Below are 12,810 nucleotides of genomic sequence, written 5' to 3' on the forward strand. Positions count from 1 at the left end.
CTACATCTTCCTCTTGGCCACCACCCACTCCTTCCTTCCCTGGCTAGCGGGCACTACTTCGTACCATTCGTTAATCCCCAGTTCGCTTACCACAATCGCTCCCTTTTATACCACATTCTCCCTCTCAATCGCCATCACCACCAATTCCATCTCATCCTGGCTGCTGCTGATCTTACTCTAAGGCCATCGCACCCTCACCTTCGACGGTCGATTGCATTTTTCATTTCGAGGACGCGCTCATTTTTCCTCTTCATGCTCCCCATATGGCCGGCATTTTCGTCCGGCTCAAGAATTCGCTATCTTAATACTTTCATCCCAGCAGCCAGCAATATATATCCAGTTTAGAAAATGTTAACTCTGCATGGGAAGGTTAGTCACGAGAATTGACATTGTAGTGTCTCGCACAGGGTTATATATGATGCTGTTGGATCGGGTTCCCAGTCGCTATAGTGGTTGGTTTGGTTGGAACGTAAAGCGTAGGATTAATAAGGATTTCAACATCGTCTTGATTGGTATTGTAGTAATTAGACATCCTAATGGTTGGTAAATCTTGCACGTATCATAAACATGTATGTAAATGTTTATATCCGGAAAATTGGGTATTGCACGAACGTAGCACACATTACTACACCACTCTGTATGCTAACATTCATTGCTGTAGTTACACGAAGGGACTTCACAAGGTTATATGATTTAAGAACAGATACTTCATATTAAGGTGATTAACGCTGTAGCGTGACCAGCTCAAGTGCGAGGTACCCCATGGCCAACAGGGTTCTCAGCGGATGACCCAGTCTCTAGCAACATCTGTACCCAATGGCTAAACCCGCTATAGTGAAGAGCTAAAGCACTTCATGTTTACTAGAAATTAATCATTTGCCATTATACTAATTCGCCATATCTCATGCAAGCGAGGTAGTGCCAAGAACAGACTAAGGCTTCATTCGCTCTCATTTTCTCCGTAGATGTCGCGTGCCATGCACCGATAATACAGACCTCTTCACAACCAAGCCCCACAGACCTTAACCTGCTTTTCCCTGGCTACTTCACAAGCCCTGGTTCAGTCTACTGACAGCGCGTCACCCTCCGTATACCACATAGCTCCAGTTCCCTAACCCGTGCACGCATTTCACACTTCGGTATGTTCAGGCCCACATCACCATATTCAATCCATTCTTCTGTCACTCCCATCTTGTCCTCACTTGTATACACAGCCTCTGTTAACCTCTTCTCACTAGTTCTCCCCGTATTTCCAGACCATTTCGTCTCGCCCTCTTCAGCTCTAGATCATATCTTTTCCTATGCCTCTCATCGTTTTATTTCCTCAAACATTTCATTTCCGACAAATTCACCCTCTTTCGTACAGTTGCCCCAAGTAGTGATGTCATAGGTCAGTGAATTTCACTTGGTGGCATGTGGCATCTAACCCCGACTGGATTTCTTGTTTTATCAAGTGAAGGACAATTAACTGAAATGATATATCATTGTTCGAGTGAAGAATATCGCCTTAATCACGAAGCAAAATAATTCGCATTGTAAAGATTGAAATATTGGGAAACGAAGCATTGCCACGAAATTATCACTCACAGAGGGGGGGAGGGAGAGAGAGCGTTTGGCGGTGTTGCCGCGTTTCATGTCCGAAACATATTTTGCATAATGTATGACATCACTACTTTGGGCAACTGTACATTATCCAGAGCTCATGCCTTGCATCCATCCATCCATACAACTGCCACTGGAACTGCTATACCTTCAAACATGCCCATCGCCCTCCCAGATATACACACACCTCTTTCCGCAACATTCCTCAGTTCTCCCAGAATCTCTGCCTCCTCACCACGCCATGAGGAAGACTCTGCTCTCATGGTTGTTTCGAAGTCACCCCTTTATCTAAGGGTGTATAATCAGCCCATCATATCAGTAAAACCGAATTAACGGTTTCTGTTCAGAGATTTGGGTTTGAGACAGACTCCTCCTTCTGGCTAACATCTGACAGCTGCTTATAGTTCTGGTCCAACACAGGTTTGAAAACCAAACACGTCCATGAAATAAGTATATTTCAATCAAAATAAACATGTGCTTTCTAACATATATACATATAACAATTTATTCCAAATACAATGCTCTTTTTCTCATTTGGCCAGTCGTAAGCAATATACTAGACCTTAATTTACAACATAGTTATTCAAGATCAAAATACATAAAAGCAACATTTTACGTTTACTAAAGCGTTATACATCATCCTATCCATACCAAAATCAGAGAGGTTAAGAAATCCAATATGTTTTCCATTTTATCTACAAGTAATTTCCCTTGTATCCTATACGTCTGTCTCCCAGAAATTGTACAAATAGTGAAGATATAATAATGATTTATACACAGACAAAAATTACATTTTAGCATACAACAACAAAGACATCTTCAAAAGAACATATTGTGCCTTAACACAGAAAAGTGAACAAACGTAATGGGTAACAGAGACAATTACTGGAAAAGAGGGGGAGATGACTGTATCCTGTATATACTCGGGTATATACAACACTTCACTACCTCCCAAGTTTTCTCCATTCAAACTCATGCTTCAGCTAAGCTGTCTCGACACAAGTTAGTTTTGCCACGTCATGTGTGGACCTTTCCATAAGCGAATGATTTGGACAATTGTCCAAATTGGTGTTCAAAATAAGTTTTAGGGGAAAGCACTTCGATAAACTGTCTCGAAGATAAAGGAAAATCTTATATTCTATCCATGACCTTTATAGATCTAGCTCAGTGCAATAAGTCGGAAGGAATCGAAATTCACAAGTCGTCCTGAGACCTAGATCGGGATGATGTGATCGAAGTGCCAAGAAATTATTAGTATCCAAAACGTCTGAATCTCAATGTGCAGTGCTAACAGCTTAGGTTGGCCTAGGGGGTTAAAGTCTCCTATTGTGCTGGGTCCTGGGCTGGAACTCCTACAGGAAATGATGGAAAGAACTGATTTGCTCCTGGTAAATATATTACAGTAAGGATAGTCATCCGTGGAACAGTCAATCGTTGCGAGCTGTTACGATTGGATTGGATTATGTAATTTAGACTCGCAAGCCAAGCACTGGAGCTTGTAAGGCTATTATTCAACACTCTGCGAGATATGGCGAGGAGCATTGGATCGACCGAGCTAGTAGCATACACAAATTCCATGTACTTTTCCCTATCAATTGGGTCGATGACTCAAGTCTGGCGTTTGAAGTTAAGGATACACATGTTTATAATTCATCGAACAGACGTGACTGATAAGTGTGTCCTTTTTGACGGTTAAGACATAGCCACAACAGGGTTATTTGTGCTTGCATTCTTGCCCAAGCACTCGATTGCATGCAGTGGACTTGGCATCATAGAAGTTTGTCGAAAAACCTCTATCCATTATGCTCATGCGTAGCATTTCGGTAATCGAGTGTCCACCATGGACTTCTATAGTTTATGGAGACTTTAGGCTTCAGCTGCCATTTACGATGTTACTCTTTCACACTTTTGAAACCTCTGTCATCGCCGTATATATCTACACAAGTCTCCTTCCCTTGCGACAGAGGGGACAGACCACTCTTTTATTGACCATAGACTCGTGTAGGTATTAAATGACTAAGATATTGTATGTGTAAGAGACTGAGGGAGAGAAATGGGTATATCCCCAAGGATTCGTCAGGTATCCCAAGGTTATGTCATTTATTATATCTGGAAATGACGAGTCCATAACTATCAGTGCTCAGACAAGCGTGATTTCGACCGATAATAAATCGGTAAACTTTCCCACCGATGAACGTTAAAACTGAATATATAGTTGGGTAATTCATTTCCACAAACAAAGTGCACTGCATCAGAGATAATATATTGGACAAATAGCCAGTCATGTAATTGACAATTTGACTGCATCCCCATTTGACTGCAACTAGAGTATTATTCAAAGTCAATCCTGTGAATAAATAGCCCCACGACCTTTTTATTCTATACAGAACAGAACTATATAGAAGAGCATAGTCATAAGAGTGTCTAGCTTAGTCTATTGTAGACAGATAATAGATGATCGGTACACTACAGGAAATAGTGATGTATAATTCCTTATACCTAAAGCCTCTACAGTTCACTGGATGAAAAATATACTTCGCTGGATGAAAAGTTTTAAAGCTTGTTTTTTCTTTTTAACAACTTGGCTTTATGTCCCCATAGATCACTCCTGTCACGCAGCCGTCCGTATGTAAAGCAAGGAAGGTGCCATCCGTACGATGAACCTCTCCACATACACAAATTGTCAATTTATCAATATTCTCGACAAGAGAAATTGCTGGCTGCCGGGATGGAAAATTCTGGGGAAAGATCTTAGTCTTCTTAGCGGGAGCGTCATGACGGACTTAAGAGAGGCAAGGCGAGGGAAAACTGAAGAGTTCTTGGAACCACTGCACACTATAAACAGTCGCTACGGGTATGGTGGCCAATAGTCATTGCTGCTGAGGAAGTGTGGTGTAAAGGAGAGAGTTCCGAGGCTGTGGTGATTGTAAGGGCGAGTGCGGTAGCTAAAAGAGTCTGATAGAGTGAAGGAGAGCGCGGCGGCGAAGTAAGGTTGTGCTGGCGGTTTTAAAGGCACGTTTCGTGGCCACGGAGGAGTGTGGTGTCGGCAGCGAGGGAAGGCAGTGCTGCTAAGGGGTTGTTGGCAGTGTGGGAGGGCGTGGCGTAAGCCGGAGTATTAGAGTATGGTGGCGAGGAGTGTTGGAGAGGATGGCACGGTGTGGCAACCTTCTGGGAGAGTATTACAGAGCCCGGAGGGACATAATCTGCTAAAGTTCTACGGTCATTGCTTTGCAATATATATATATATATATATATATATATATATATATATATATATATATATATATATATATATATATTAGGTTGGACAATTTGCATTACTAAAGCTCTGACATCAAGTTCAATTTTCCCCAAGTTATACATATTTTCCTTGCCGTAAGTAATCATTTGTCCATAACCTATGCATGAATTACATTTTCCTATGAATGGCCGAAATACAAACAATTCCATGTAATCTTTGGATTGGGCAAACCTTTATTTTGCAAGGCAACGCAGGTTTCAAGTTTGCCGTATTTGAAAAGTTGAGGTCTATGTTAATACTATTCCAACCACAGCTTGTTTAACAACAAGTCAGAGACATGATACGCGAATTTTGTCAAGTTTGTGACCAAATTTTTCTTCGGTTTTATTTTCTACACGGACAAGAAGTCCCTGTTCACATACCCTACATGGATTTCACGGAGGCTACTCTCGTATCTGCACTGCTGAAGAAGATAGATTTTACGTACATCTATCTACAAAGATACTCTTACCAATTATGATACACCACGCCCTTCGACAACAGTCCAGCAATTACAGGACACGAAACCTGTAAACGAGAGAAAAAAAAAAATTAATAAGGCACGAAACATGAAAACTAATTAGTGTCTAGATATCTGGGCTATGAAGGCCCAGTTGTTCAATATAAACTATAGAGAAATCAATTGATACGGTCCATATACAGGTGGGAAACAAAATAGTACAGCCAAGAGGCAAGGGAATTACAATAGAAAATATTTCTTTTGGTTTCACAAGCGTCGATTTTGAATATACCCAGACCATGAGCAGTGTTCTCGTCTCGTCTACAGCCAAGTGAACAACATCCACGCTGTAGACTGCAGGCTGTGGTGTTTTCGCACTCACAATAACCAGGGATATTATTCTTGTAGATTTCTCGTGCATCAAGGTATTTAGAATACGAGAGTACGATACATACTACTTTGGGACAAAACTATTGCAAAGTCAAATTCCAACTCCACAAAAGACTATATGCTAAGCAAAGTATATAATTCTCGTTACTGTACATATACACACACCCAACACATCTGCCACATTTCCACTAGACTTTCTCGGTAGATTAGTTTACTTGTTGATTTGATATGCCTCCTAATTGGCTTCCAACCCGACCAACGTGTCTTGTTATATTAAAGGCATTTGAACACACGCGTCCGAACTACGACTGTGATCTTTGAAATATCCTTTCCTCCGCATCTTATCCTGCCTACCATCACAGGTTATACGTTCGGTAAACATTCAAGATTTTCTAAACGTAATCGAAGAAAGTCACATAAAAAGTGACCATTCAAGATACTTTTCGATATCACTAACGCATTCCAGATTTCGTCAACTTCACAAGATTATGTACGATCATCAAAATAAATGGCATAAACGATATATAGACACAAACTCCTTCTCTTTCCATATTCTCTATCCCTTTTATGGAGAATTATACAAGTCTCTGCAGTGGATGGTAAAGGGTTTCAACACCAATTCAAATAGGTGTTATGGACTGAAACTCTCATAAATGATCATTTGGAACATTACATACGATCTCGCCTCATTCCTTATCCCTATGTTGGCCACACATACAGGTCGATACACTGGCTAGCAAGAGTGATTTCAACACTCCCATCCAAGCAGGGTTGTGGGCGGAAAGTCATTTGGAACACAGTAGACTACCTGGCTCCTCATCCTTACGTTGGCATCATACACAGGTCTCTATGGGGGTTGGGGGGGAAGTGAAGTATATAAACACGGCTAATCACCCGAATCTTGCCCGAAATGCAACAGACTCGGGTCACTAGTCTTCCACACACACACACACACACACACACACAGTTTCATTTTTCTTCCTGGTCACGTCAACGACCCCATATTCTATTCTAGGTTCTTTATCTAGAATTTCGGTAGTCGAACAGTACTGTTGCTGTCCTGAAAAAATTAATGATAGGGCTGAATAACACTCATCGTAAAACCAAACGTTATTATACAAGATAATTGTATAACAGGATATGTAGATGTCTACCCATGCAAATATGACTCTCCGTGTACTCAGATTTTCAAGCCAGGAAAAAAAAAAAAAATAGCTAAATTTGCGTCACATCCACAATAACACATAGGCAAGTCAAGCCAAAAAAATAAAAGAAATCTAGCTAAATTTGCATCACATCACAATAACATAGGCAAGTCAAGCACAAGATCTGAGACATTAGAAGTTAAAATACTCTTATTTGGAAATGCAAAAGTTCTTTAACCATCAATAATGACGGGGTGTCTTCGGGAACCGTATTTACAGAAGTTACCCTAAACTCTAAAGTTTGAGATGAAGCACATAAAAGAACATGTGCATCTTAAACGAGTTTCGATAATGGAAATTAACCCGCTCCATATATACAAATGGTTCTTTTACACCCACATCGCCTTACTCAGAATTTCGTGTCTCATTAGAATTTGGTTTCCTAAAGACATTATAATGTTCGATGGTCTGGTCATCATTTCACCAAGTCACCACTTCAAGAAAAGTACTGACCCGAAGTCGGGTGGGTACGCTGCCTGTGGAACGGAGTGTGGAATGAAACCAAAGCGACAATAATCTTTTACCTCTCACTTAACTGGTGTAATAAAGTTCGTAGCTTCTTATCATCTCCACGAGCGAACACTAGAATACTACAAAACTGAAAAGCCTCTTACGGAAGGAATCTGAGAACAAGGCCCACTACATGATAAAGCTATGAAAAAGAAGCTTTTACGAGAGAGACGATTCAAAAACGTTCATTAAATTTCCACATTGTGTTGTCCAATTAACAACTGGACATTAGTCATGCAACAGTCCTTAGTAATATCCAGCGATGAGCCAAAATAAACCCGTCAAACTAAACCGATGAAAAACTCATATGCAGTCGTTCGATGGCAACAATAAAGACTATATCTTTAACAGTACAATAACATAACAAAACGCTTGTCTGACAAGTTACTGAATATTCGAGACCTAAAATGTTTAAACGCTCTCCTACATTAGGTTTATGTCTACACGACAATGCTCCGCTGGGTCATGCGTTTTCTACACGTCAAAAAAAAAAAAGAAAAAAAAGAATTGAGAATCTATATACCTCTCCCAGACACAGAAAATGTGTCAAGTTCGTTGCACGATTTTCGTTTGTACTGTACACAGTTATCAATATAGCGACAATACGAGCACTGCCTTGAAAAGGAGGCAGATCGAATCTACTATACAACGTTTCACCATTTCAATGCAATGAATATCTTGCAAACTTGTGTGTTACAGTACCGACCATTTACATCGTAAATCACTATGTGCAGAAAAGAGAATGTTAGTTCTGCAGCAACAGGGAAGATTGCTTTCGATTCCTATAGCCTTGATTGTAGTAGCAATGTTCACTGGATCGTCTTTTAAAGTTACATTCTGACATCTTTCCATTTAACAATGGGGGCAATATAAGCAGTAGTTAATATTACAATGATTGCCGACAGGATCTGCGTTATCATACTTCCATTTACGATATCCACATCCGATTGTACAAGTAAAGCACAAGACAATTGAACATTATGAATTAAAAATTTGTTGCTATAAAGTTCGCAAGACAAATTCTAAAGTTATAAAGTATGTTCATCTGTTTCACTATTTTTTTTTTTTCAACTATGCACTGGGCATCCGATTCACAGTCAGGCCTGGAACAACAGACCGTCTCGTGTCATACACTGAGGATAAGAGTTCCCGTTCATACCACAATTCTGGACACATTTCTCCAACCAGCTTACGCAAGTCACCGACACTTTTTGAACACTATCCTCAAGATCTGTAAAATAAACGACCTATTGTCAAACTTTTCCTTACCGAATTTACTTTTGTGGAGCAAGTGAAGGAACAGATTAGGAATACCCAATACGTATCTTTTATACTTATAGCGTTAACGATATTTGATATAAAAATATTAAGCATATATGGCTGATATAGAATGATATTCTCGCACCTGGAAACAAAAAGTACTGGTATCAAAGTTTCCAGACCCTTTTGCAAGTGGTGTGAGGTGGTTTCCAGATCCTTTGTAAGACCATGATTCATTAGAAAAATAGTTTCTACTTCCATTTGAGGTGGCTAAAGATTCGGAAAGATTAAGAAACGAGAAATCGTGATGCATAATTCTGACATATGTTATCAACTGTAGTTGCTTTAACTATGGCATAAACAGATGTGTGAAAGAACTTCCATATACATTTTATTTAAAATTCTTTCAATCATTTAAACAGTCAAGGAAATTTAACGCACCTGCTCGTGAATCTTTTGATTTTTTTCTTTACATATGTTCCACGAAATGTCATATCCCATGTCATTTCAGTCATCTTTGACTTTGAGGCCAAAAGGCATTTCTGCAATACTCAACGAAACAGAAATCTAATCAAACTATGGTTTACAACAATTTATTCGGAATAACAAATCTAATCAAACTATGGTTTACAACAATTTATTCGGAATAACAAATCTAATCAAACTATGGTTTACAACAATTTATTCGGAATAACAAATCTAATCAAACTATGGTTTACTACAATATATTCGCGATAACAAATCTAATCAAACTATGGTTTACAACAATATATTCGGGGTAAACAAAACATCACAACCACAATTCCATCTCAAGTTTCATTAATGATAAGTTGAAAATGATAATTACTTCCGGTGCATGTAATTAACAGAATCAACTTTGGATGGAGGTCATTCCATTACAATGACTATATCAAAACTGTACTAACATGAGAGTTTTACCATCCAAATTATCCACACTATGGGTAAATCAGATAATACCAACTCCTTGATAAAGTATTGACATCCATACCAACTCACCTGGAATATAAAACATTGTAACAGTCTCTGTTTTCACACAGACGACCCTGGTCATTGTTCACATCAGTCCCACAGGATCTGTGTATCTTCGGCCTACGTCCGTAATGCAACACTTCGGATCCTGGAGCGAATAATTTCGAACAAGAATCAGGAATTATTTGAATACCGATATTGTTACGTATGATCAGCGATTATTTGAATGCTAATATTGATACGTATAATCAGCGATTTGAATACTAATACTTTTACATATCATCAGAGATTATATAAATGATCATTGTTACGTATAATCAGCGAATATTTGAATACTACTTACATAGCGATTATTTGAATTATATTGTTACGTATAATACGTATTATTCGTATTCATATAACTCCGCGTTGTACAGTTAGGTTCAGTAAAACGCTATCAGCTGGCTATGGCGTCTGTTCGGAAACAACCGATAGACCCCGTTGCTTAACATTGTGAGACGAAGGGTATTCGAATACTTAGTATTTCGAATAGTTGCTTCCTATTATACAGTCCCATAGCCTAGCGGTTAGCATGCCTGCCTCTCGCTCAGGGGTCCCAGGTTCGATCCTGGCTGTTGGAGGTCTGTATGTTATATATATATATATATATATATATATATATATATATATATTCTAGCCATCTCCAAACTATCTATGATGCATCAAACAAGATTAAGCCAATGCTCACACTTCTGAGTACTGTCCTTGCTCAAAATGTTCACACCAGAGGCTTTTTAGAAGTCAGTTCATCAAGTCAACACTAAATAAAACTTTTGGTACGAATCAAAAAATGTATGAAAAAATAGATATCTGCAGTGTGTGTGTGTGAGAAAGTAAAGGAACTAAGAAAAATATGAAGCACTGGTGAACCTAAATCATAATTAAAAACTCCCAACTTGAGGCATCCGAAGTATTGGATACCAGGATTAGAATGAAAATTGTTCCGAAACTCATTTGACCGCGTCATCGCACAAGACCTGCTTTATGTGCCGAAAAATTCATTTTACCAACAATGTTAGAAGTTCAATGGTCTCTGCCATTCAGCATTGTACCATTACAATTGCCTTTCATTCCGTTAAACTATCGTCAGTTAGGGTCAAGTAAAAATGCTAATGTATATAATTTCAATAAAATCTTTTTAAAAAAGTTTATTTCGATAAAAACTACTTTTTAAAAAAGTGGCTCTGTAGTCTTTATATAGCCTGCATAATGACCCAATATAACAGAACTTTTTAAGTATAAACGAAATGCTTAGATATTTCACTGTATATTACTAAAATTCGTTAGTCTATGCTTTTTACTACATATTTAAGTTAAATGAAGATAGATTAGATGTGCAATATAATGGATACTTTTGGATCATTTGCAGACACACATTTACCACAATTGCTACTACATTTCTTGATAATCATACCTTAAAATCAATACCATTTCCAGACAAAATAGCCCCTTTCAAAATATAAGCAGTTCGATCCGATAGAAGATAATGTTACACGATTATAAACTATACGCGTATGAAGAACCAAGTACCTAGAGAACGCTAGGAAATATATATATATATATATATATATATATATATATATATGACTCAAAACAGAATAGCATCATCGTAAAGAATACATGATCGGAAGTAATGAAAATGCTGAGCATTGTCTAAGCTTCCAGAATTAGAACCTAAGTTCAAATCGGATGAAAATCTAACACTATTAGAACTTAAGGAACTCAAAATGGGATGAATTTAACGAAATATAAAACGTATTGTAAAGGGGTTTTAAACCCTCGTAGGATAAAGGTGTGTGAAGATCCATATGAATAATGATTTTACCAAACGATTGAAGAAAATCCTTATGAACTTTAAAAAAAAAAAGAATGAAAATAAAAGTGGCAAGGTCCAAAATTTCATGGGCATATTAAAAAGGAGAATTTCATATATAAATCTGGAACGCCAATTGCCAAAGTTAATCGATCAATTAGAATATTTTAAACGCCTAAAACATCTAAGAATGCCAAAACCGGCCAAATCCCACTAAAAAGGAACTTTATCAAGATGTTTAGACAAGCGAAATATTGATAAAAGTCCCCATTGCCACAAACATTACTATGATCACCATTTTCTAAGCAATTTTCTGCCTCTAAAAATCTAAAATCGTGCATAAATATTCATGGAAAAAAAGAATCAAAGAATTACTACCAATGATAACAATATAATACAAATTACATAGAAAAAAAAAGATTTACGAGCGTAATATTAGATGTTCTCTTACCTATGGCTGGACCAACAAGACCATTCTAGTTTCCAACTCCAGCAAGACACAATCTCACCTCTGGAACCTGATCTTATATTCTGAACCTCATATTCTGGACGAGGATTATCTATTCTGCGTCAAAAATATGCGATTCCTATTTTTTTTCTGATTCACTCAGATGTTGATCTTTATTTCCATCCGGTGTTCAAATCATATCTCAAAATTCCATTAGTTTTCTAAAAAGATTTTCTCGTTTCCTCCGAGGTTTCAGGGCTCAAGCTCACTGGAACAGATGACGTCAAGACTATAACATACTCAACGAGGCGTTTACGGTGTTTGAACCCCTTTTTCAGAACGACAACCTTTAGTCTAGCTCATAAAACAATTGGTGTCAGATACGACTAATGCGGAATGTGATTCTCTTTTCCGAGATGAAAGCAGATCCATTCGCCAACAAACTGATGATGAATCTATTCACATTGCAATGAAAAAAACAAAATAGTAGCGATAACCAAGCAGCTATAAAAGGGTATAGGTTGATTGGGATAGTAATTTCTTTAATGGCTGCTACTTGGATATCCCAAAACAAAAGTTCTTGCTATCTGTCCTCCGTCTACCAATCATCATCACCTCCAGTCCCACTCTTCATTATGGGTAGTAGGTACTATACCACAATACCCACAATAGGTCACCCTATACATGTAAACACATCTATAAGTAAAACGTTCTGTTATCGCTAAATAGATTCGTTCCCTGTATTTGGGATGGATCAGACGGATACTGCAACATCAATAGGGATCAAATCATAGATGTAAGTGGGATTGGATA

At 38.2% G+C, this 12,810-nt stretch overlaps 1 protein-coding gene across 1 annotated transcript in view; it reads right to left on the reverse strand.

Annotated features, from left to right (window-relative positions):
* LOC139765226 (uncharacterized) overlaps nucleotides 1-12,810 on the reverse strand; it is a 269,229-nt gene that overhangs the window by 27,188 nt on the left and 229,231 nt on the right. The window lies entirely within an intron of this gene.

This window comes from Panulirus ornatus, chromosome 53 (assembly GCF_036320965.1).
Source record: "Panulirus ornatus isolate Po-2019 chromosome 53, ASM3632096v1, whole genome shotgun sequence".
Lineage (NCBI taxonomy): Eukaryota > Metazoa > Arthropoda > Malacostraca > Decapoda > Palinuridae > Panulirus > Panulirus ornatus.